Here is a 22,923-nt window from a genome sequence, read left to right as displayed (position 1 = left end):
ACCCACTCTTCTCTCCCCCAGCTTGTCCTTCTTTGCTAGTGGAAATCCTGAAATTTAATGTCAGGGAGCCTGCTGCTAGCTTTGATGTTAATAATTTACCCAAATTGACAACAGATATAATCACTTTTTAAGTGTTATCAAGAACAGCCGCTGTGAAGAAATTCAGTGTGTAAGATGGGGTTGGGGAGGAGGGGCTGCTGGTAGAAAAGGAGGGTTGACTTTTTATACATGCATAACATCCACAGTCATAACCCAGGATAAAGTGAAAGATTCTTTGTGCTGCGTTTAAGCACTAAAAGATAGCTAGGAAACAATTTAGCTATCACCCTAGTGAGAAAACCGGCAACAGACAAATTAAAGGAAATGAAAGCTCAAGATTCCCAAACAGTCATAGAAGAATAGACTGGACATAAAAAAAAAAAAAAGTCAGCAGATCCCGCTGAAGTCAGAATTTAACCTATCTAAAGAAGAAGACAGAATTAAAATGAAAGCGAAAGTTGCAATTTTGTATATACTATGCTCTTGTGAATGTGTTCTTATATAGCAAGGGTGTGCGTGGCTGTATGTGTGCATGCATGTACACGTATGTCTGTGAGTATAACTGATGCTCAGCAGAGAAACCGTGGAGCCTCGTACCCCCATGCTGTGTGTGTTAAAGGTGCTCCTGACTGCAGGGAAGCTGAGGGAAGCTTTCCCGGTTCCCATCTTTGGGAGCAAGAGGAATGAGAATGGGCAGAAAGACAACTGCCACTTCCCAGAGGTGTCTCACCCCTGCAGCGTGAGGCAGAGTCGGAGCCAAAACCAAAAAAAGGAAAAGTCCATTGCCAGCCATAGGAGACTTCATCTCCCTCAGTGATGGCTCGTTTGAGTAGCTGGTATTTGACAGACTGAGGGGACAAAATCCAGGCTCTGTTTATTCCTGACACTTAGTTCCTACTTACCTTATTGCTCTGAGCTCTTGTGGGAAGATGGGACTGGTAACTCACGTCAGGCCTTTTGGCTGTGTGAAAGGGTGTCAAGCTCACTGGAAAGAGGGTAGCAGAGAAATGTGCGTAGAGAAGTTTCCCTCCCCCGGGTCCTTCCCTTGGCAGGGCTTGAAGAGGGCAGGCAAAGCCCAAGGACACAGCGCAGCCCCACGCTACTGCTCGCTCACGCAGTACGTGAAGGAGTAGGCAAGGCTTCAAATATTGCATAACGGCATTTGGCGGAGAATATCCATTAGAAGTGCTGGAAAACCATGTTAGCAGGGGAATTTGCAGCCAAATCTTACGTGAAGCATTAGTTGTGCTGGATTTGGCAGACCTTTCTAGAACTCCTGAAAAATGTTGAGGACTAACTTTGACAGCGTTTTGAATCCAGGGTTACAATCCTAAAGTGCAGTTCCTCCCTATACTTCTGGCAGTAATTTGGAAAGTTGCGTTTGACATTTTAACCTACATTCCTATGAGAAAGTTCAGTTTTCTGGGGTTTTACAAGCGTGGAGGAACATAATACTCTTGGGAGCTGTTGAACTCTGTCTTGGATTTTAATATCCATTAAGTGATTACTGCAGAGAATAGGATACTCTGAGCAGCTGGGACAGCATTCACCTGTGAACTGGGCCCGTTCCAACTCTGGGGAATAACAGGTTAGATCAGAAAAGGAGATCTTATAAGAATGGCATAGTAATAAGTAAAAAAAAAAAAAAAAAAAAAAGAGAAGAATACAGAAAAGGAAGATTTAAACTGGCAGCAGTTCAGGACTGCTGGACCCAGTGTTTTAGAGTTTGTTGACATTTGCCTTTTTAATATAAAACAACCAAGAAAAAGTAAAGTAAATGTTAAATACTTGTGTGTGATGATTTAATTCTACCTGTAGCTAGCTGAAAAAGCTTGAGAAAAAGAAAATTTTTACAAGTTATGACAAATATTTCCATCTTTATTTGAGTTCTAATAAAATAGCGTTTTTTTCGCAGTGCAAAGGGGTTCAAGGACCAGTATGGGGCTATTGTCCATGTTTCACTAACAGGTCACGTGTTCCTCCTCTTTTCAATCATTTTAGTCACCTTTCCCAAGCTACTGACTGCCACTGTGTTATCTTACTTCCACCTAAGAGGAAGGTTATATCTGTGACATCCTGTCTCCAACTGACATTAAAACTGTGCCATAAGCAAGCTGCAAAATAGTTTTCAAAAGTGGTATTCAAGCACCGTGTGCATGCATATGTGTATTTGCAAAATCCAAACCAAAACACTGAACTGCCCCCACTTATCCAGTGGATGGAGGCAACAAACATGTGATAGATGCTACTCACCTTGATGAAAGCAGTACTAGGAGCTTTCTGATATTACAATGATGAGCATGCTCTCACAACCTACAGAGGATAGATAAATGCTTTTTTCGTTCATGAAAGAAAACAGCACCTTTACATCTCAGGAAAAAGCTCGGAACAGCACAGCCTCCTTGCAGTAAAATAACAAGCTAGCAAATTAGATAACAGTTAAGCACATATTTTATTCCCTTCTTGATTAAATAATGTAAGCTTTTCTTCTAAAATTCAGGTGAGGAGGTGAGTGACCAGCTGGTCATGTATATGTTACAAATAAGTAATTAACCACTTGATGGTAAAAAACAATGAATAGTACTTTTTATGATTTCATAATGCAATTGATTACGTATAGAACAAACCAACAGCAGTGAAATTTTACCTGAATAGGATTTGCCTAACAAGTAAGAGAAAAAAAAAATAAGCTTTTTAAGTATCCTTAGTCAAAATGTTACCACTTTTCAAAACCATTCAAAACTCTATTCTGTCAGGCTGATAGGGATTCTTCACAAGATTTTTTTTTTTTTTTTTTTTTTGTCTTGATTAGACCAGAAATATTATTAAAGTTGATTTTAGATAATAAGATTTTGGTATTTCTTGGACATGTTGGCTGGATGCCAATAGAACTTAGAAGTTCCAAATGACAATTACTGGGTTGTAAAGTAATGAAACTTTGTTCTGAATAGGCCCTACATGACAAAGGAAGATCAAATTTGTAATTACAGCTGGAACAGCTGCAATGAGCCTTATGCATGAACATGCACAAATGTATGTGTAAATGATCTTTTCCAAATACAAACCAGTAATTGCAGTCCCATGCAAGTAAACACTAACACAATACAGTGTTCAGCATCTAGATATGGTAATATGACTTTTTGCTGGCCCATGAATTTTGTAGGTAATAAATGAATTTTTCTTTTATTTGGGATTTTAATCTGAAACCAAATTATAAAAAAAATAAATTAAGTAGACTGCAGCTGAAGTCAAAATGTCCTATTGCATTTTTTCAGATAACTTAGTTTCAAAGTAATTCATGAGTTTGAGTGTATGAATGTATTTTTTTCAAACTTCTTCACTTGCTGTAAAAAAAAATATTTACATTTTACTTTCTTTTCATTAAAACCTGCTTACAAGGGGCATTGCTCAAATTCACATCTTTCTGATATTACGTGGATTAAAATAAAATAGTGATATGTCTAGAGAACAAGATGTAGAACATTGCTATGAAAATAACTCCTATATAGGGCACTTTGCACACCTTAAAAGAGATCTGCTAGGAACTGACCAGAGAGAGAGTTACTCAGGAGGTCAGCTGTATTGCCCCAGCCACTGGCACCCATCAATGGGTCATGCTGTGTCTCCAAGGGTTGTTTCTGTCCTTTCTCTAGAATTTTTCTGCTGAAAGTCAAAATACATTGTACTTCTCCAAATACGTTCAAAATAACCTTGAAGGCAGCAGCGCTGAAATCAGCTCCATGCTTGACATCTACTGTGTGTGGGAAAGTAAAGACCAACAGGAGACTTGGCTGCCCTCTCCGAATCCTGTCCTTCTTGGACAAGACACTCTTACAGTGCAAGACAGATGTAAAGGAATTTTAAGCTGATTTACGTGACTCCTTCATCCACCTAGACTTGGAAGGGCTGGTAACTAGTGCAGGAAGCAGCTATATCATCTCTGTTAACTTTTTACTTATGAAAGTGTGCTAGCCTCTGACAGAGTCCCCTCAGGCAGAAACAAGGCCACTTTTCTATCTCTTATGACAAAGCACTTCAGCACAGCACATACAGATCTGGAAACACGAGGGCTTCCCACAGAAAGCACTGAGTTAAACTGTAAAATTTGTTAAAAACAAGCTGAATGTTTTAAAAAGTAGAATAAAGTAATTATGTTTCTAAAGCAATTGTATTCTTACACCAGAAAATCATCCAACATGTGATAGTCCATTAAACTGCAAGACATTTGTATTCTACACCTGAAACAGCATCGCAGATCAGATGAATCCCAGCATTTTGAACTTTCATTAGAATACCTAGTAAAGTGTTGTGGGTTTTTTTTTTCGAGAACAGGCTCTCCCCAGTGGCAGGTGTTCTAATAACTTGCCACCTTAATAAAAATACCATACTAGAATATAGTAGTAATGATGGTAAAGTCATTTTCCACTCAAGATATTATGTTTATACAGTACGTTTGCTCTCTAGAGGCAAAAAGTGTATAACAATATTAGATAGACATCTGACCTAACAACTTTAGGTAGCATTTTATGAAACAAAAGATGCCTCAGTCTAAGTTGAAAATTAACCAGTTTGATAGAGGTAGGTTTTGAATTTTAGTGCCTGTTTCTTATAGGAGGGATGTTTCCTTTTGGTAAATTAGCAAAAAACTTTAAACAGCTGCTGGGGCCATGTAGAAACCTGACACTATCTAAACAGGCATTTGAGAAGGGCTGCTGAAACTTTTCTGGCTACTTCATCAGCTGTTGTGAAGCAAGCATGTACATGAGGTGTGTTAGGAAGTGATGTTCTTTGCTTCTGCAACAAAGTGAATTCCCTCAATACCCTTCAGTGCAGCATCACCAAGCTGGCAGTTTGCCATCTGCAAAACTGACATTTGCCTCCCCTGGGTCTGCTGAACAGCAGTGCTGCAAGATAGCGTTCGTACCTAAAGAAAATGGAAAAGGGAGTAGCAAGCTTGCTGAGCACAAATGAGAGACATGCTGATGTTTTCCTTTTAAATAGGAGGAACCATTGGCCTTTCAGAGTGTTTTTATTCAGCATCCTTTAGTGTAAAGGTGCTTTTGAATGAAAAGAACAATGAAAGTATGTATTACATACTGGCTGTCTCCTGTTCCATCAGTCAAGAAAGAGTTATTTAAAGGACTAGTCTAGGTTTTGAACAATTTATAATCTGAATAATTCAACTTTTTTTTTTTTTTTTTAAGATTTAGCAATAAGGAGCACATCAGAGTTTAAATCTGACAATCTGCATTTCAAAAGGAGTAATTTCAGAAGGAGTTCTCTTTGTGATAAAACTGGATTGTAACAGGATAGCTGTAGAGCCAAACATCGTGACTTAGGCCAAACTTTGTTTGGGTGAAAATTACTCCTTTGCAGAGCATTGAGAGTTCTATTACCTCTTCGGGTCTCAAAATAGAATTAGAAGACATGGGTTGACATAATGAGTTAAGTGCTGGAACTAAAGCTGTCATGATAAAAAAGCTTATGATGTAAACACTATTTAACTCCATCTCAACAGTGACAAATTTAGCTCTGGATTAATCAGGCTATTTTTCTCATGCTTTCAAATATACAACCTGTTCATCATCACACAGATGCCAAAACTTCTTATACTTTATATTTGCCAGTCATCTAAATGAGATGTAAGTAGTTCGTAAGATATGTTCTAGTTACAGTAAGAAGGTAAATTTGATCCTTAATATATTTTCTTGTTTCAAATCCTTTATTGAATTGAACTGGTAAAGCTTCAGTGCACAGTTTACATTTTTTAAGCAGAAAAATTCTGATAATATCACTTTTGAGTAAAAGGGGCACAATTTAAAGGAAGAGGTGTTATAACTTTATTAAACCAAAGTGCAAACCTTTTTTTTTTTAAATATTAAACTTCTGAGTCTTTCATGGGCAAACTACTTAATGCTTTTCATTTCAAGGATTTCTTTACTATTCACAGGAAAAAAAAAAAAAAAGGAAAAAAGAAGATTGTCTTCTATTCTGCAAATGTGTTATGTGTGCACAAATATCAAGTCAAACCATCATAACACACTCAGCTAGCTGCCAAAATGGTTGCATAATAGTCTGAGTTTTTCCTTAGGGTGAGGCTGAAATGCCTTTTAGCAAATAAATATAAAATAAATATTTATTTTAACACAGATCCAGGTCATTGCAGGCCACCCCAGTCTTAGTGTAAATAATATTGCTTAGTTGTATTCTCTTGCATTGGTAGTGTACTCATCCTTTTTTTCTTGGTTCTACAGATATAGGCTCTTGTCCGATACTCAGATAATTTTTTATATACACAGAGCAATAGAGTCAACACATTTGTAACCCTGCTTTCCAGGAGTTTTACTTTTTATTCTGAATCACCAAGCTTAACCCCTCATTTCAGGCCAAGCTCATGCATTCATTGAAACCTTAAACTGAACTTCTGCAATGTCCTGTGCTTGGAGCTACCCCTTGTTAAGCTTCCACAGAAATATCAGATGCTCCTTTTCTTTGCTGCATTTGCAATGTAGAAGAATTCAAGCTGGGTTGGGGACTGAGGATAAAGGTATTTTTAACTCGAAATCATGCAGAGTGCTGGAGCTTTCTCCACATTTAGCACACAGACATTATCAGACATGCTTACCTGGGAGTTTCATATCATTGGTCTGACAGACTTTTAGGACATGAAGAATGAAGTGGTCCATAGAGTTTTTTAGACTGGCCTTCATGAGGGGATCTGAGGTTTGATTGGGTGTGATTCAGGTTAATTAATTTCATACGTTAAACTGTAAGGACTATTATTAAGTGGAAAAAGGTAAATAAGTAAGTCTCCAGGAAGATAATTTTAAAATAAATGTAGAAGCTGGAGGCCCCACAAAGGCTGTTAAACCCTGGTTTGTTAACTGACTATAAAGTTACTTACAAAAATCTAGCTCCTGCTTTCAAAAACTATGATCTATAATTCAGATAATGCCTTAGAAAGAGAAGAAACAATGTTTTGTAGTAAAAATTGTTTGATTTCAAGTGTAGACCCATGAGGTGGCACTATGAGTAGCAGTCCATAATCTGGCCCTCAGTACACTCCAAAATGACTTCACTAATCAAAAATAAATTGAGTCTTTCTATGAAGACAGCGTAGGTGGTTAGGTAATGCCTAACTTTGCCTGTGTGAGTAAAAGAATAGATAAAATGATAGTAAGCAGAGGTCAGAAATACCTATCACCCACAAGCTTATGAAGGATGTACTCTTAGAAGTTTTATGTCTGGCAGGATTAATGCTGTAATTTAATGTTGATTTGTTTGCAGTGTGTTGTTTGAATGTATGCTGCTCTTTGGGTTTCCTAAGAGTTACCACACTATACTTCAGATAACTCCTGATATAATAAAAGAGAAGTAGACATAAACAGATACCCAGGTTGCCCAAAGCCCAGAACAGGTGTTCTTTTACGTGTGTTTGTTGCAGTACAACTAAGTAAATAAATAACTCTCAAAATTCACATGCTGTAATATTTTTCTTGAGAAGATCTGTAGTAGGTTTTGACATTTTGTTTAAGCTTTCTCTATTTTTTTATTGTTTGTGAAAGAAATTCTTCTATGGCATTGTGACTATCATTTATTAACAATCAAGTTACATTTCCATATTTACTTCCATATGAACAGTGTGTCTTTCCTTCCACCCATCCATTCATCCATCCATCTTGCCACTTTCTTCTCCTCTCCTCTCCTCTCCTCTCCTCTCCTCTCCTCTCCTCTCCTCTCCTCTCCTCTCCTCTCCTCTCCTCTCCTCTCCTCTCCTCTCCTCTCCTCTCCTCTCCTCTCCTCTCCTCTTCTCTCTCCCTTCCCTTCCCTTCCCTTCCCTTCCCTTCCCTTCCCTTCCCTTCCCTTCCCTTCCCTTCCCTTCCCTTCCCTTCCCTTCCCTTCCCTTCCCTTCCCTTTTCTCTCCCCCACTTCCATTTGTTCTTCTAGATTCATATATAAGGATAGGATATTGCACATGCTAACATTGATATCTGTTCCCCAACATCCATCTTTGGTTTGCTTATGAAAATCGAAATTTTATTAGAAGAATAACTACTGTTAAATGTAAAAGAAAAAAAAAAAAAAGAAAAAAAAACCCAAACCAAAACAACAAAAAAAAACCCCAAAAAAACAAACACACAAAAAAATAAAACCAAAACCAGATTTATAAGAAAGCCCAAAATATAATTTTTACACCATAAAGCAACAAACAGAAAGAAAAATGAGAACACTTGTTCAACAGCATACCCAAGACTGACTTTTTGTGACTCTAGGAAGTTCATAAAATGTTCAAACTTGCAAGAAGCATAACTGCATGGCACGGGAACACTAGAAACTAGATAGCTTTGGTTGAGAGATCAAGTGATATTAACAACCCATTCATTTTTGGAGTTCACTTTGCCGGTATCAATATTTCCCTTAGAGTCCTCTCGTTACCGCTCCTGTCTGCTTTGTGGTACTTTACTAGCTAGAAGGCAGGAGAGCAGCACCCCTGCAGAGGATACTGATGCTGCTCTGTGGATGGCCAGGCAGGGCGTACTAATGAACAGTGCATCTGGCACTCTCTCTGCTGAAGCGTGACCACGTCAGTGCTGTGAGACACTGTGTGCCTCATTATACCCCCCGTGCATGTGTGCACACGAGTTTCCAATCCTGCTCTCTTGATTTCAGCTTTTTAGAGCTTGGGTGTACTAATCAGATTCCAAATATTGGCCTTTGCATCAGCAATCACTGCCTCAAAAGAAGGAAAGTGACAAGGCGGAATGATCTTTACCATAGGGATGGAGCATGCTATGGAATCTATAAATGGCACAGCCAGGATGAATAGTGTCATTGTACTGGATTTTGCAGACAGTGCCAGTTAGTGCAGTCAAAAGGACATTGGAGTAAAGCAGTTAATAAAAGAGAAAGGAGGAAGGGGGAAGAGGTAGTGTTGAAAATCATGGAACTGAGAACATTGAGGCTTAAATGCTTTTTTCTCAGACAATGAACTGTCTGCATCAAAGTTAGTCCAATAGCATTTAGCTTTGTGCCTGCTTCCACTGTACCTGGTCACTGGATAAATAATGAATAGTGAGTGCAGACTGAGCTTACAAGGGGTCTATTATTCCCACAGTTTAAACTCTTTATTTAATAGAAAGTACACAGGAGAGGAAGAAAAAAAAAATTCCAAAGAAGCTAAGAAATAAAGACACACTGACAGGCCCGAATGGTAAAAGTACCTTACAGAAAAAAAAAAATTGTTTCTGTTCTAGCTTGGCTTATTACAGAAATAATTAGTACAAAAGCATTCTATAGCATTTTTTCATTCAAGGAGCTCAAAGCAACTTATAAACTATTAATTAAAGGTGAAAGTTCCTAAAATACCTTATGATGTGATCTGTAAGAAATATTCCATTAGTTCTCTTTGAAACTTGAGCTCTTAAATGACACTGCTGAGCCTGAAATTTTTAACCCAAGTGGCAGACTTTTACAGGTTGATACCACAGATAGTACAGTCATTTCTAACGTAGCTGCAGATAAGCATCCTGTAAACATTAAAGGGGAAGAAAGAGCACTCTGATTTTATAGGGTTTGGTTTAGAGGTACTTCCATGCATCATTTTTTGGGCTTAGGAATTTATTCCAAAACCACACAGAAAACAGCATTATGCAAAAGACTGAATTAATGACTCCTAATTACCAACTCTATTCAGGTCGGTTTTCCTACCTTCTCAGCGTTTCATATCCTCTTTCTTTTCTTCTATGAGTAAACTGTATGTGTATGTAACATATGTGTTTGTGTGCAAGGAAGGAAAAATACTGTTCTTTGAGATAACTGACAACAGAGCTTGTAGCAAACAAAAGTAACACCTCAGGACTTCATGATGAGGACCATATGCTCAAATTAAGTTAAATGTGTTGTCTTCTTGGATTGTGGTATTTCCTCATGCCATCATCTCTGCTTTGCCAGTTTTCACTGTTTGTCACATCATGGGAAAATCCAGCCCGTGTACTGTTTTAGGATAGACAGAGTGTCCCTGTATTTTCATTGTGATATGCTTAAAATCCTTTTAAATGCTATAAAAAATAACATTGACTGTGTGACTTCGGAGCTCATGTTTCAGTGAAAATCAAGACACTTCCTTCAGGTGCAGGGACTTAAATTCCTTTCATTAGTGTGGGAATGAGGCATGGGTGTCTGAAAACCTCCCCAAGCTCACTTATTCTCTTAGGTTTTTTTGAAGGAAAGCCCACTCCCTCCCCCTTTTACTCTTTGCTAGTCATTCGTTATAGGAAATGCCTACTGGATAAAACCAGAGCAATACTGAAGCAGAAAATCATTTTTCCCTTTAAAGTTCAAAGTAACTCTGACAAGGAAATTTCACTATTAAAAAAAAAAAAAAAAGAGCCGCAACTGGAAGAAATACTGTAAAACGCTTTACGAAGCCTGAAAAGGAAGCAGACAGCTTCTCTTGAAAACAAGTACACAATTGTTATAATGCATGAACTGTACTGGTGCACATCTAACTCTGTGCAAGTTCTACGAGCAGATCCCTCTCTTGCCCTTTCAACAAATGTTATCATTTCCCAAGGAGCACCTATCTCTGCTGCAATCTGCACTTACTCCACACTGACAGCTCTCCTGTCCCCCACTGAGCATGTGCAGTGCCATTTCAGATACTGTCCTGTGTCCTTCCCTCTATATCTATTGACAGATCTGAACTCTTCTATTATCTCAAGTAGCCAACAGCAGGACCTGTCATTGAAGCAGAAAGGCTGTGCATATCTGAGCTACTATCATGCAGCCCCTTTATTTGTCCAATGACAGTCTTGTGATAAATGTTTCAGAAATGACATTTGAGATGACAGGGGAGGAAAACTTTTAAGTAAGAGACTACAGCTCCCAGTGTCTCCTGAGACACAGTGCTGTCAATCAAGGAGGAATATTTGCAAAGAGATTAGAATGCAGGTGGTCCAAAATCGATGTATTAGAGTCCACAAAACCCTTCCAATTAAAAAAAAAAAAAAAAAAAAAAAAAGTCACATCAATACAAAGCCTGCATAGTTCTGCAAGGTATGCTAGGATTTACCTTATAAAACAGATTTGGGGAACTTCTAAAGCCAGTGCTAAATTTTGGATTGGAAGGAGGGTCTGTGGTACAAGGTTATAGGAAAACAAGAAAGAAAACCATACAACATTGGAAGAAGGGAGAGGTAGAAGAATTCAGTCATTTATCAAAGAATTGAAGTGTAGTAGCTGGCTAATAGCATATGCATGCAGAAGGCAAGGTTTAACCATGCCCTCATAGTATGGGCAGAATGTGAAGTATTGCTGTACTGTCCCACCAGGTAACTGTACATTCCTGCAACGCAAGCCAATCCTAACTGTTGCTTTAACAGTTTAAGGTTATCTGATCATTTAATTGGGCTTTCCATAAAATAAATGTGACAAAGTCCAATCTGAAAACACTAGAATGTGTGGCAAGTGGGAAGATACTTTGGACACCCAACAACTTATTCTTAGGTGTTTATTTCTGTTGTTTCTTTTTTCCATCTATTTTATATACAATGCTGCAAGATAATTGGTCATTCCGGCATTAATAAGCTAGTTGTACAATAACTGATTCTTAGCTCACGAATCGTACATTCTTATCACATTTTTGAAAAATGATATAAAAAGGAGGAGTTAACCTGAGGTATAAAGAACACATTCATTAAGAATTGTAATGAGAATGGAAATCAGGGAAAACTGGAGAGGAGGGAAGGGAAACTCAGCTTCCAAAAACTGCAGAGTGTTCTATTTCTATTTGCATGTGATACCTGAAATCCCTTGGCAGAGGTTAATAGGAGAGAGAAAAGCTATGATAATTGGTGTCAGTCATGGACAAGATTTCTAAGTGAAAAAATACGGAAAAAGTTCTCCTGAAGGGCAGATTAAAAAAAAAATTAACATTCCAACCTGGACAAAGAAAAAAAGGCTCCTCACAGCCCCAGTGGAGAGTGAGCACAGGAAGAAAGAGCAACTATACTAAAGAAAGGAACAAAAGAAACTCCCTAGGGCAACACAGCCAAAATTAAGAAAGGCCAAGTTAACTGAGACATTGTAGTAGCGAATAAGGAACCTGATTGTTAAATATGCTTTATTTTCTTTTTTTTTTAATTCTGTTCCAAATTTTTCAGATAAATATTCAGTTTTCGCTTTTAACTACCCACACTTTTTCTACCAGCTTATCTGATAATAAGACTGAACAACCAATGAAACCCTTTAGGACTACCTATTGTTTCAGCTGATCTGGCCTGTTGAGGCAGCACCTACCAGCCCCAGTGAACTGTGGGGTGGGCATGAATTGGGTGCACTTAGGTCCCAGGGGGTTGCGGTTTGGGGCTTGAGGATTGCACACACCTGGCTGTAGACAGAGAATTCATCATCTGAGAATATGCACATGGGTTAGGATGTCAGCCAGGCTCTCCCTAGTGAATCATTAACTTACTTTTTGTTAAAGCTCACTTCTTCAAATTCTGTTTTGTTTTGATTTGAAGACATTGAGAGATGGAGAATCTACCCATATACAAGTGCTGTCCAAGCACTTGCAGCTTATTGTGCCCTTTCCCAATGGATTTAAGAGCCTTTTATTACCCTCAGTTTTACTCCAGTAAAATTGTATTGTTATAGAAAAGACCACTCAGTATTGCTTTCACCAAGATGTGGTCCAAAACACTCTCTCTCTGCAAGGTATTTCCCAAAGATTTCATGACACTTTTCTTTACGGTTCTCCTCTGGGCACTCAGGTTTTTCCAGTGGTCCTTCGATGATGTGCTGTAGAAACATGGTAGCCACTAGGCTAGGGCAGACTCCCACAGCAGGGCAGTTGGGCCACCATACAAACCACCTCAGAGACTGAAAGGAGGAAGGGAAGAGGCTGGCAGGGAAATGCCTTTCTTCCCTCCCTGCCAGTTTGGCAGGGACTTGGTGTGCAAAGCAAGCTGAATTACATCCCAGTCTGTTAAACTGGTGTGTACCCTGTACTTGAAAGTCACCTCCAGTGGAGCTATTCTTCGTTGTCGATGAAGCCTACTTGCTCTGGAGAAACAATAGATCTTTACCTAGTGTCATTATGGAAAATGTCAGGCACGGCAGCAGCCACAGAAGGGAGCAGGTTTAAGATCAAGGTCATCTAGAAATGACAGCCAGATCAACAGTCCATTCAGGTTTATATGCCAGCTATATTTATTTCAACAGGGTGTACATTTGTATGGGCATTATGTAATGCTTTGCTTTTAATGAATATTCTGCATGCAGAGTCACTACAGAATCAGCCTCTTATATCAGTCTGAAAAATAATGTACTTTACAACCTTTATTCCTCATTTTCCTCTTTGTTTGTATGTAACATAGCCAAGCACAACTTCTGCTCTGGGAAAACAGTATGTTTTCTGTTCTGTTAAAACCAAAATCATTTCTGAGCTACCAACAAGGAAAAAAAGGAGAGGGGGAGAAATAGAGAGAGAGCACGCACATGAGGAGGAAAGGACTGAAATATGTGAACACCATGAAGAAATATCTGTCTTCTTATAAACAATAAAAGAGAATATTGCTAAGCTTTCCTTATGCAAAGTAGTCTACCTTTTGGATGCAGTGTCAGACTGATGAATTTCACTCCATAAGGCAATACTCTGTACATGGATAAGAGCTTGAAAATAGGACTTTGGATGAAAGCGTTTCCTCAACCATATTAGAGTCCCCACTGAAAAGCTTTACTGTCACGGCTCATCTCATTAATCTAGTATATACATTGTGTTAATATTTTTTTCTCTTACTGTGCAAGACTGATGTGATTCTATCTTTTCTAGTGATTTAGCAAAGTGATTGTGAAATTATTTTGCAACCATGAAATGGTTCAATTTCAGTTTTCTGTTGTACTAGGAAGGCAATGTCTAGTTATTACACTGACTTTCAGCAAGGGGGAAAAAGAGGAATTAGGTGCAATACTAAGTTATTGTTCTGTAAAAGCTAGAGAATTTTTTTTTTCCTGTTCCATATCAGAATAAACCAATGTTTTCATGATGGTCATGAAATCAGAGGGCGCGGGGGGGGGGGGGGGGGGGGGGGGAGTAGGGGCAGTTAAGTAACTACATGGCATTTAGAAGATTGTTCTCTATACAATACATGAATGTCCTTTGAGAAATTTTGACCTCTCTTTTAAAAATATAATAATAATAAATTAATTGCTATATATGTAATTTTGTTTTTGTGATTCAAATTGATATTAATTCCTGGTTTAAGCCTAACCACTTAGGTTGACCCAAGCTGCTTCAAGGCATTTCTGTGTGACTTCTCACATGCAACTTTTTGAATTTTGCCTACAGTTGGATTTTGGGATGCATATAGCTGATTAAGAAGCCCCAGTTTCTTCCATTTTATGAAATATAACTTATATTGTTGACTGTCCAAAAATCAAAATTTCTAAACTCTGAACCTTTCATTTCAAGAAAACAACATTTGATCTTCCAGTAGCAGTAGGAAGCAGCTAGTTTAGTTTGAAAAGCTTTGTTACAAAGCCTGTTTTGCCTGCAACGTGGAAAGTAGAGCAGCACAATGACAGAGCTTACGCACAGCAAGAAGACTTGAGAGGCAACAAAGAACTTTTCAAACTCACTTATTTGCTTGACAATTCTTTTAGCAAATGATGCAGCTGCACAGATTTTTGAGGAGGGAAGATGATGTAGCAAAAAAGGTCAGTGAGTACTGTAACCAACTGCTGAGTCTTACCCAGCAATAAACAAAGAGATATTGATTCTCAGGAGGGAAAACAACATTCTCATTTGATTACAGTGTTGCAAAAAAGTCTCCCCATAAGGTTTACTGAGATCCAGGATCAAAACCTCATTATTTTCCATAGTTTATTTTTGTTTCAGGATTTTTGAAATGTCTTCTAAAGAGGACCCCCTCTAGCTACAGCTTTCTTCATTTCTGAAGCCAGCTTAGTGATAAAAAATGAAAAATAATGCTTTCTGCAAGGGAACAAGATACAAATATTTCCATAATGAATATAAACTATCATATGCTAAGCTTTATTATATTCAGGTTTCCTTTCCTGACCTTAGGGGAAAGTACATGACAGCTGACCGAAAGATCCCTCTGGGAACTGGGACATTATTTGTAATAGCGTGAGTGCTTTGACACAGGACTTCTGAAGCCAGTACACAGAACTGCCATTTTCCTTCCTCCTTCCACTTGTACTGGCTGAAATTTAACCAGGTGGACTTGATGTTGGTTTTCCCTGTCAAGGCTGTGGCACATGGCAGAGTTTGGTTGTCTCATGGGATATGTACAATGTAAAGTTATGCATTAATAAATGTGCTAGCCACATTAGCACAGTACTCACACAACCTATTTGCCTGTACTAAGGACTAGACCTTGCTAATGAGGGTCTCCTTGTCCTAGTACTAATTCTTCCAGAGCTAGCTTGGGAATTCTTGCATGCTTTGCTGTGTCCATTGTGATTACTGTCACCCCAGCAGAGACCAACTGTCATTCAGCAGATAAAATACATGTTTGAATCTGGACCACATTTTTATGAGGTGAAGAGGATAGGTGGGATTTCATCCACAAATAAACCCACTTGAGGATGTTTTATTTCACTAAGAAAACACAGAACATGCATGATTAAAGCAAAAGACCAGAACACAGTTCAGCCATTATCTTTCTTAGATGTTGAACACACTTTAGCCCTGTTACAACACTCCCAGTCTTCTGCCTTTAAAATAAACTATCATGTGACTCCATGTCATGATTTAAGCCCAGCTGGTAACAAAGCACCATGAAGCTGTTTGCTCACTCCTCCCATCCTGGTCATGGTGGGATGAGGAGAAAATATAAAGAAAAGCTTGTGGGTCGAGACAAGGACAGGGAGGGATCACTCACCACTTACGGTCACGGGCAAAAGACAGGCTCAACTAGGGGAAAAAACAAAATTGATTTCATTTACTGCAAATCAAATCAAAACAAGGATACTGAGAACTAAAGCCAAACCTTAAAACACCTTCCCCCCACCCCTCCCTCCTTCCCAGGCTCAACTTCACTCCCGGTTCTCTCCACCTCCCCCCCCCCCTCCCAGGGGCACAGGGGGACGGGGAATGGAAGTTGCTGTCAGTTCATCACACGTTGTCTCTGCTGCTCCTTCCTCCTCAGGGGCAGGACTCCTCACACTCTTCCCCTGCTCCACTGTGGGGTCCTTCCCACGGGCTGCAGGCCTTCACAAACTTCCCTGGCGTGGGTCCTTCCCACGGGCCAATCTTGAGGCACAGACTGCTCCAATGTGGGCTTTCCCATGGAGTCACAGCCATCTTGGGGGCTCCGGTATGGGCTCCTCCCTGGGCTGCTGGTGGGCATCTGCTCCCCCGCTCCCCTCCACGGGCTGGGGGGGGATAGTCTGCCATCTCACCACGGGCTGCGGGGGCATCCCCTCCTCCCCCGCTCCTCCTCTCTCTCCTTCTGCACTGACCTCGGTGTCTGCAGAGGGGTTCCTCTCACATTCCAATCCCCTACTCTGCTGCAGGTTTCCCTTCTTAAATCTGTTATCCCAGAGGCACTACCACTGTTGCTGATGGGGTCAGCTTGGGCCAGACCTGTGTGCAACTTGGAGCCGGGGAAGCTTCTAGTGACTTCCCACACGAGCCACCCCTGCAATCCCTCCCCTGCTACCAAAAACCCCACCACGCAAACCCAAAACACTCCACAAGACACAGACATCAATGGAAAAGCCATAAAGGTACCTTTCCTTTGTCTGTGACCCTGCTCCTTTCCACCTGATCTGCTAGAGCTATTTCCAGGGTCACCCTGTAAGTCAGTCCATCCTACAAATAGGGATGGGATGAAAGTAATCCCTTTGCTTCTAGGACCATTTTTAAGCTACGTGATTTCAGTGATCCCCATCACAGCATTGCCAGAGAAGTAGCTAGCATGTGGGAGGCAGTGAACGAGGATGCAAAGGCAGAGACTTCTGAAGGTGACCTGGTCCCCAAAGGCTGTACTCCTACAACACCTCCACCTCCATGGAAGGGCACAGGAACTGAGGCAGTGCCCAGAGCCTCTCTTCTTCTTTTACTCAACACGTCCTTTGAGTCCCCTTGGATATCTCCCATGAAGGAATGCATCCCTTGTTAAAATCTTCTGAAACTTTCCACCTAATACTTCCTAATTTAGAGCCTTTGGAATTATTTTCTTGAGGAAAGGAAAGAACTGCTGAGCTACATTAGGTTCAAGGTGAAGAAATTAATGCATCCTACTCATTGTTATACTTGGAATCGGCTTCCCTGGTGATTACTATAACTGGCAATATATTAAAAACTTAGCCTGAGTACTTCTATGCTCCCATGCATCCTGACCTTCAATCAGAATTTCAGACATAATTAAATGCTTCATAAAAACAATTCAAATATTATCTTTAGCCCCAACTTGGGGCCCTACCAGTTATTTTGGCAATCCCACAAGGGAAAAGTTGCTTTCTGAAAGTGACTTTACCAGGGTGAATTTAAGACTAGTCAAAATAGGGAAACACAGAACAGCTCATGCTGAGAGAGACCATACATCAGAAAGAAAAAAAGTCACTGCTATCAAATCCCTCACAATGTTACTACTACACATTAGCTTGTGTAAAACATGGGTATAAAAAAAACCTAGCTGTGGATGTTCCACCATATTCGCAGTCATTTTTATTCAGTTTTCACAATACCAAATTTGTATAGCAGTCAAACTTGATTTAAAAATAAAAGGTGCTGAGGCCATGAACCAGAGGAAGCAGTACCTGAAGAAATATTCTGACATAGGACAGTATAAGAGGCCTATAGATATTTTTCCAAAACTCTGCCTTAGCCATTGGAAATCTCACTTGAAACATGTACTTTGTGTCTCTGCCTTTCTCAAAGATCACACAGAAGTCAATATACCGTCATATCAAGAGAGGATCAACATGTGTCTTACCTGTCAAGTCCTTCACTTTGTTTTATTACTGCAGCAGTTAAGTCAATGTGTGAAAACAGTAAGAGCATGAGTTTGTTCATGTATGGGCTAGATGATTACATTGTGACAATGCTCTCTTTAACTTAAAGCCGTCAGAAATCCTTTCCTCAGTTCCTACATGAACTCCTTTCATTCTTGGTGTCTGTTGTCTTTGTAGCAGAAAATGAAAACATTTGAATAATAAAATATAAATATTAGTCAGGACCAATAGGCTCTCTGTAAAGTAACAGTGTGATTTAGTTACTTTTTTAGACCTGTGTTACACCCAAGATGCCACCCAGTTTCCCAGCTTGGTTAGCCTTTCCCAGGAAAGGGAAAGAATGCTGTTTTCAGAGACTCACTAGGTCTTCATACAAAACAGTGAATGTTTTTAAAGTCACAAGTGCGTTCAATAAGATGCAAACTCTAGACGAAACGTCTGGTTATAAAAAGATATATTTACATATATTTAATGGCATTTAAAATAATTAAAACAAGAGCACTCATTTATTCAATCAGACTCTAATTTGAGTACATGCATATTTTGTGAAAATTGTTTTAATTTTTTTATATTTTTTACCAATAGATGGTGCTAGCAATTTCTACATTTACTGAAATATCTGCACCCATTTTACTCAGCTCAGGCCCGTGACAATCTTCTGGAACTGCTGGAGAGAAACAGTCTATCCATGTGCCAGTTAAAGTAGGAAATGCCAGCTCTCCATTACTCAACATTTTACATATTGAAAAGGCTAGTAGAGCAGCAAAAAGCCATCAGTAACTACCCACTGCAGAATATATACGGTATGCAAATGTGAAATCTGCTGTTCTCACTCCTCCAATGTATTTTCAAGATTTCTGGAATAGTCACGCCATGTTTTGCAGTCACTAAGGTGCATACTTTTAGCAAAAAGGATCCTGGCATGAGTCAAATTAGCTCCTCCATCAGTCTTCTACAGAGCACAATGAAAACTTAATGTCTTAAGCCCAAATCCTGCCAAGATTTCATGCACATGCCTCACTTTGTACACTGGGAATAGTTCCGCCAAAGTCAATCAAGATGTTCACAGCATGCAAAGTTAAGCAAATCTGTGACTGTCAGTGAGTTTGGAGGTATATGGAGTGTTTGGAGTGTTTGGAAGTGACTCTAGTGGCTCTCCATGGAAGTGGACAGATGTCTTCTGCAGCCCTTAGGAGGGTGCATCTAGCATGGAGCATATTTTTATGATATCCCACCTGCCCTAGACATCTAGAAAGATCACATTCAAAATTCACTGTTTAATTGTTTCAGTTCTGTGGATCCATTTGTTTTGTATGTGTTCAGAGAAAGCATATTCAAGGTCACTATAAGTGCAGTTTAAAAAAAAGAACAAATAAGAATAGGTAAAAACAATCTTGTTCGCTGCATTTCCAATTTCCTCTAAAAACTCTGGTATCTCTAAAAAAAACCCAGAGAATGTTTCCAATATCTCACTGTCATCAGCTTTATTTTTCTTATTACTTACAGACATTCTCAAAATATTTTGAGATAATTGAAACACCGCTGCTCTTCAGAGGAAAGTTGTAGTCCTGTGCTCTCTGGTTCATTTCTACATGTAGTACACTCTTCAGTGTGAACTGGCTTTACACAACATGGAAGTAAGCCCTCTGGAATAATGGATTTTCACAAGGAGGTTGCAGCTTAGAGACCTTGAGCTCCTGGGGATTTTGGTTACCTGCAATTTCCTTCTATGACCTTCACTGTTTTGGGGGACCATAAAAAGGAACTGCAGACTTCCAAAATGTGTGTGTTATATATGTATAAAATATTTTTTATATTGTTATATATTATGATTATGTATATTTTATTACATATTAGATTGTAATATAAATTATATTATATGGCATATAATATGTTGTTATAATACATTATTATATATTATTATATATGTAGATATGTGTGTATATGAGTAGATAATATATATATGTGTATACAAACATAAATAAGTAGATATGCATATATTGCATATGTTTATAAATATGTACATGTATATGTCTAGTATAAGCATTATATACATTGTATTATAAAGCAAAGAATATTACATTCCCTCTCCACCCATCTTTATCTCTAAAAGAATGCCACCCTCTGGGAACATGTACCCAGCAGCTCATGTAACTTATCACTGTTATCAATACATGTCTCCTTTTTGTTTAATTTATCAAGACATTGTTACGTTTACAGTAAGTTTAAAGGAAACATGAATTATTTTGGTTTTCACATCTATTAAAAGAATCACAAATCTGAAAAGCTCATTCTAGAAAATGCTATCACTTCCATTGTACACTGACATAGTGCAAAATGCTTTGGGAGATGCAAATATGTTCTTGCAAACCCCCAAAATAATTAGTATGGCCAAAAAGCTTAAGCTGATCCACATTTTATTCTCCCCCCCTCCCCTTTCTTTTAGTAAAACAGGTTTTAATGTATTAATCTTGATCAAAAATGTCTGCGTCTGTAAATGAATTTGTAACTGATGTAAAAAACTAGTCTACGATAAAACCAGAAAAATAGATAACAATTCTCTCCAAAAACTCAGTACTGTAGAAATCAAAAGTAATGGTAATGAATTTTGTACATTAGAAAAAACAGAGGGTGCTCTGGATCGCCCTGGACTCGATGATTTATCTTTCTGTATTATGTCAAAGGTCCATGCATTCTCCAGGTAGTTTGGGAGGCCCTTTCCCACCATCGTTATTTTTTCCTCAGTAAGAACCGTTCCTCATGTAGAGGATCAGTGATTATAGCAATACCTGGATGGTTTCAGCTGCACTTCTGCAATGCAGAATTGTTGCAGAGAAAGCCAAGCCAGCAGCCCACGTGCTCTGTCTCATGATCTCCCTTACAGGAGAACACTGAGAAGGTGCTCCGTTCGCTTCTACTCACCATGGATAACGAATGAGGCTCCTAAGCTGCTTGTGAAATAAGGTAGTGCTATGAAAAAAGTTCATTCCCCATTTTTGCACTTGTTTAAGAAAATTTTCTTTCAATGAAGCTATGAATCCTTAACAGAACACAAATATTTATCCCTCAACTAGAACGTTGCTACCTTTTCTCACTGAACTGCAAACGTCAAATTGGCTCTCCCATGAAGTAGCATTGTTGCTGTCACTTGGCAGAGAAACAGAGCACACAATGCATGTCTTAAATTGTCCTAGGTTGCATGGTGATTCTGCACTGAACAAAATAGCTGCTTAAACACAAAAATTAAAACCAGCTCTCTCATTAGCAGTATCAACATTCAGATCCTTCATTATGGAACAAGCTCTATAAACAGTACACCTGCTTTGTAAAGTAGAAGAGATCAAACGTTGGTAAAACTGAATAGACATTTAACACTGGATTCTGTGTCTTTAAGTGTAGATTACAATTAATCTGTTATTATGAACAGTCTTTACACCCAAATGCAAATCACTGAATTTTACTTTTTTTAACCTTGAAAAAATTGTTGGAAATACTCTGAGTTTAGTATGACTCTGAGGATAAGTATATGTTTACATTCTTCCAATGTTAGTCTGAAACACTTGGGAAGCTTTAGGTCAGATGTCACATCCAACATTTCAGAGGTGACTGAAGCTGACCAGGTAATTCCGTGTGGTTGAAAGCCACTGCTGTAGCTACTTCAGGGTCTGTAACAACACTTGCAGGTCCGTAACAGTGCACACTAATACCAGTGAGCATGGTATTTTGACCCAGTAGGAACAAATCCCTAAAAAAGATTCTATGGCTTTATTTTATTTATTTATTTATTTATTTATTTATTTAATAAACAAAACAATGACAGATTGTGTGATGGATTGTGACAGTCTATACTGGTTAGTTCCTGCTACTCTTCATACTCGCCTTAGTCATGACCAATTCCAAATATCACATTAACAAGCAATGCCAAGGACAGCTTGGGAGGTAGAACTGATTTGAGATCATTTCCATTAGTCTCCCCTGTTTTAGGGGGGAAAGAAACATACCCACATACACACAAGCTATTTGTTCTCAGATCTAGAGAACAGGATGTGACGTGGTTTATTTTATAGATAAGTATATATGCAGCCTTTAAGTTCCTCCACACACAATCTGACAGTTTCCAAAGAGGTATAAATACAGTCTTTAAATGGGTGTCTTTTTTCACTTGAGAACAAACCAACTGCTTATGAAGTTTGGCTTGAATTCTTTGAAAGGTGCACCATCAGGAGAGTCTGAAAGCTGTTTAAAACAGTATCAGAAGGATTCACACAGCTTTCATTATGAGCATGAAAGTGGACAAAAGCTAAATACCAATGGATGTGTAGAGATTAGGAAAACTGAGGATTTAACAAATTCTGACTCACCTTGAAAAAAATATAAGCAAGGATTAGGAAGAAATGTTCCCACTGGACAATTTACACCATACCTGCTTATTACCAGTTTCTTCTCCCTTTCCTGAAGCACCTGTGGCCTATGGAAATGATGAGTCTGAAGGATTACATGGGCCACAGGTCTCATCCTGCACAGCCTTTTCAAAGACCATACTATAAAAAACAATCCACCGCGCACACATTCTCAAAAGATAACAGAAATAGGAATTTTGACAGAAACCTCAAAAGAGAGTGGGCATCTCATTTTAGCTCACAATAAAATGGAGCAATCAACAATACCTTTCCAGTCACATGGTCAGAGAAGTATTGCAAGCCGGGATAGTAAAACTTTCTCCTGTTGTCATTTAAATCAGGACCAAAAAGCCTACTAACTTCATCAGTGTACAATCAAGCATTTTGCAGCTCCATCTTTTACCACCTGTAAGATCATGGCAGGTATAACCCAATTATTTACCCCACTAGTAAAGAACCTAATGCTAGTATGTGGCCTTAATCAATACTAGTATTTGGGTTT

This window comes from Accipiter gentilis, chromosome 2, assembly GCF_929443795.1.
Source record: "Accipiter gentilis chromosome 2, bAccGen1.1, whole genome shotgun sequence".
Lineage (NCBI taxonomy): Eukaryota > Metazoa > Chordata > Aves > Accipitriformes > Accipitridae > Astur > Astur gentilis.
The sequence above is the reverse complement of the archived record's forward strand: the minus strand, read 5'-3'. Positions refer to the sequence as shown.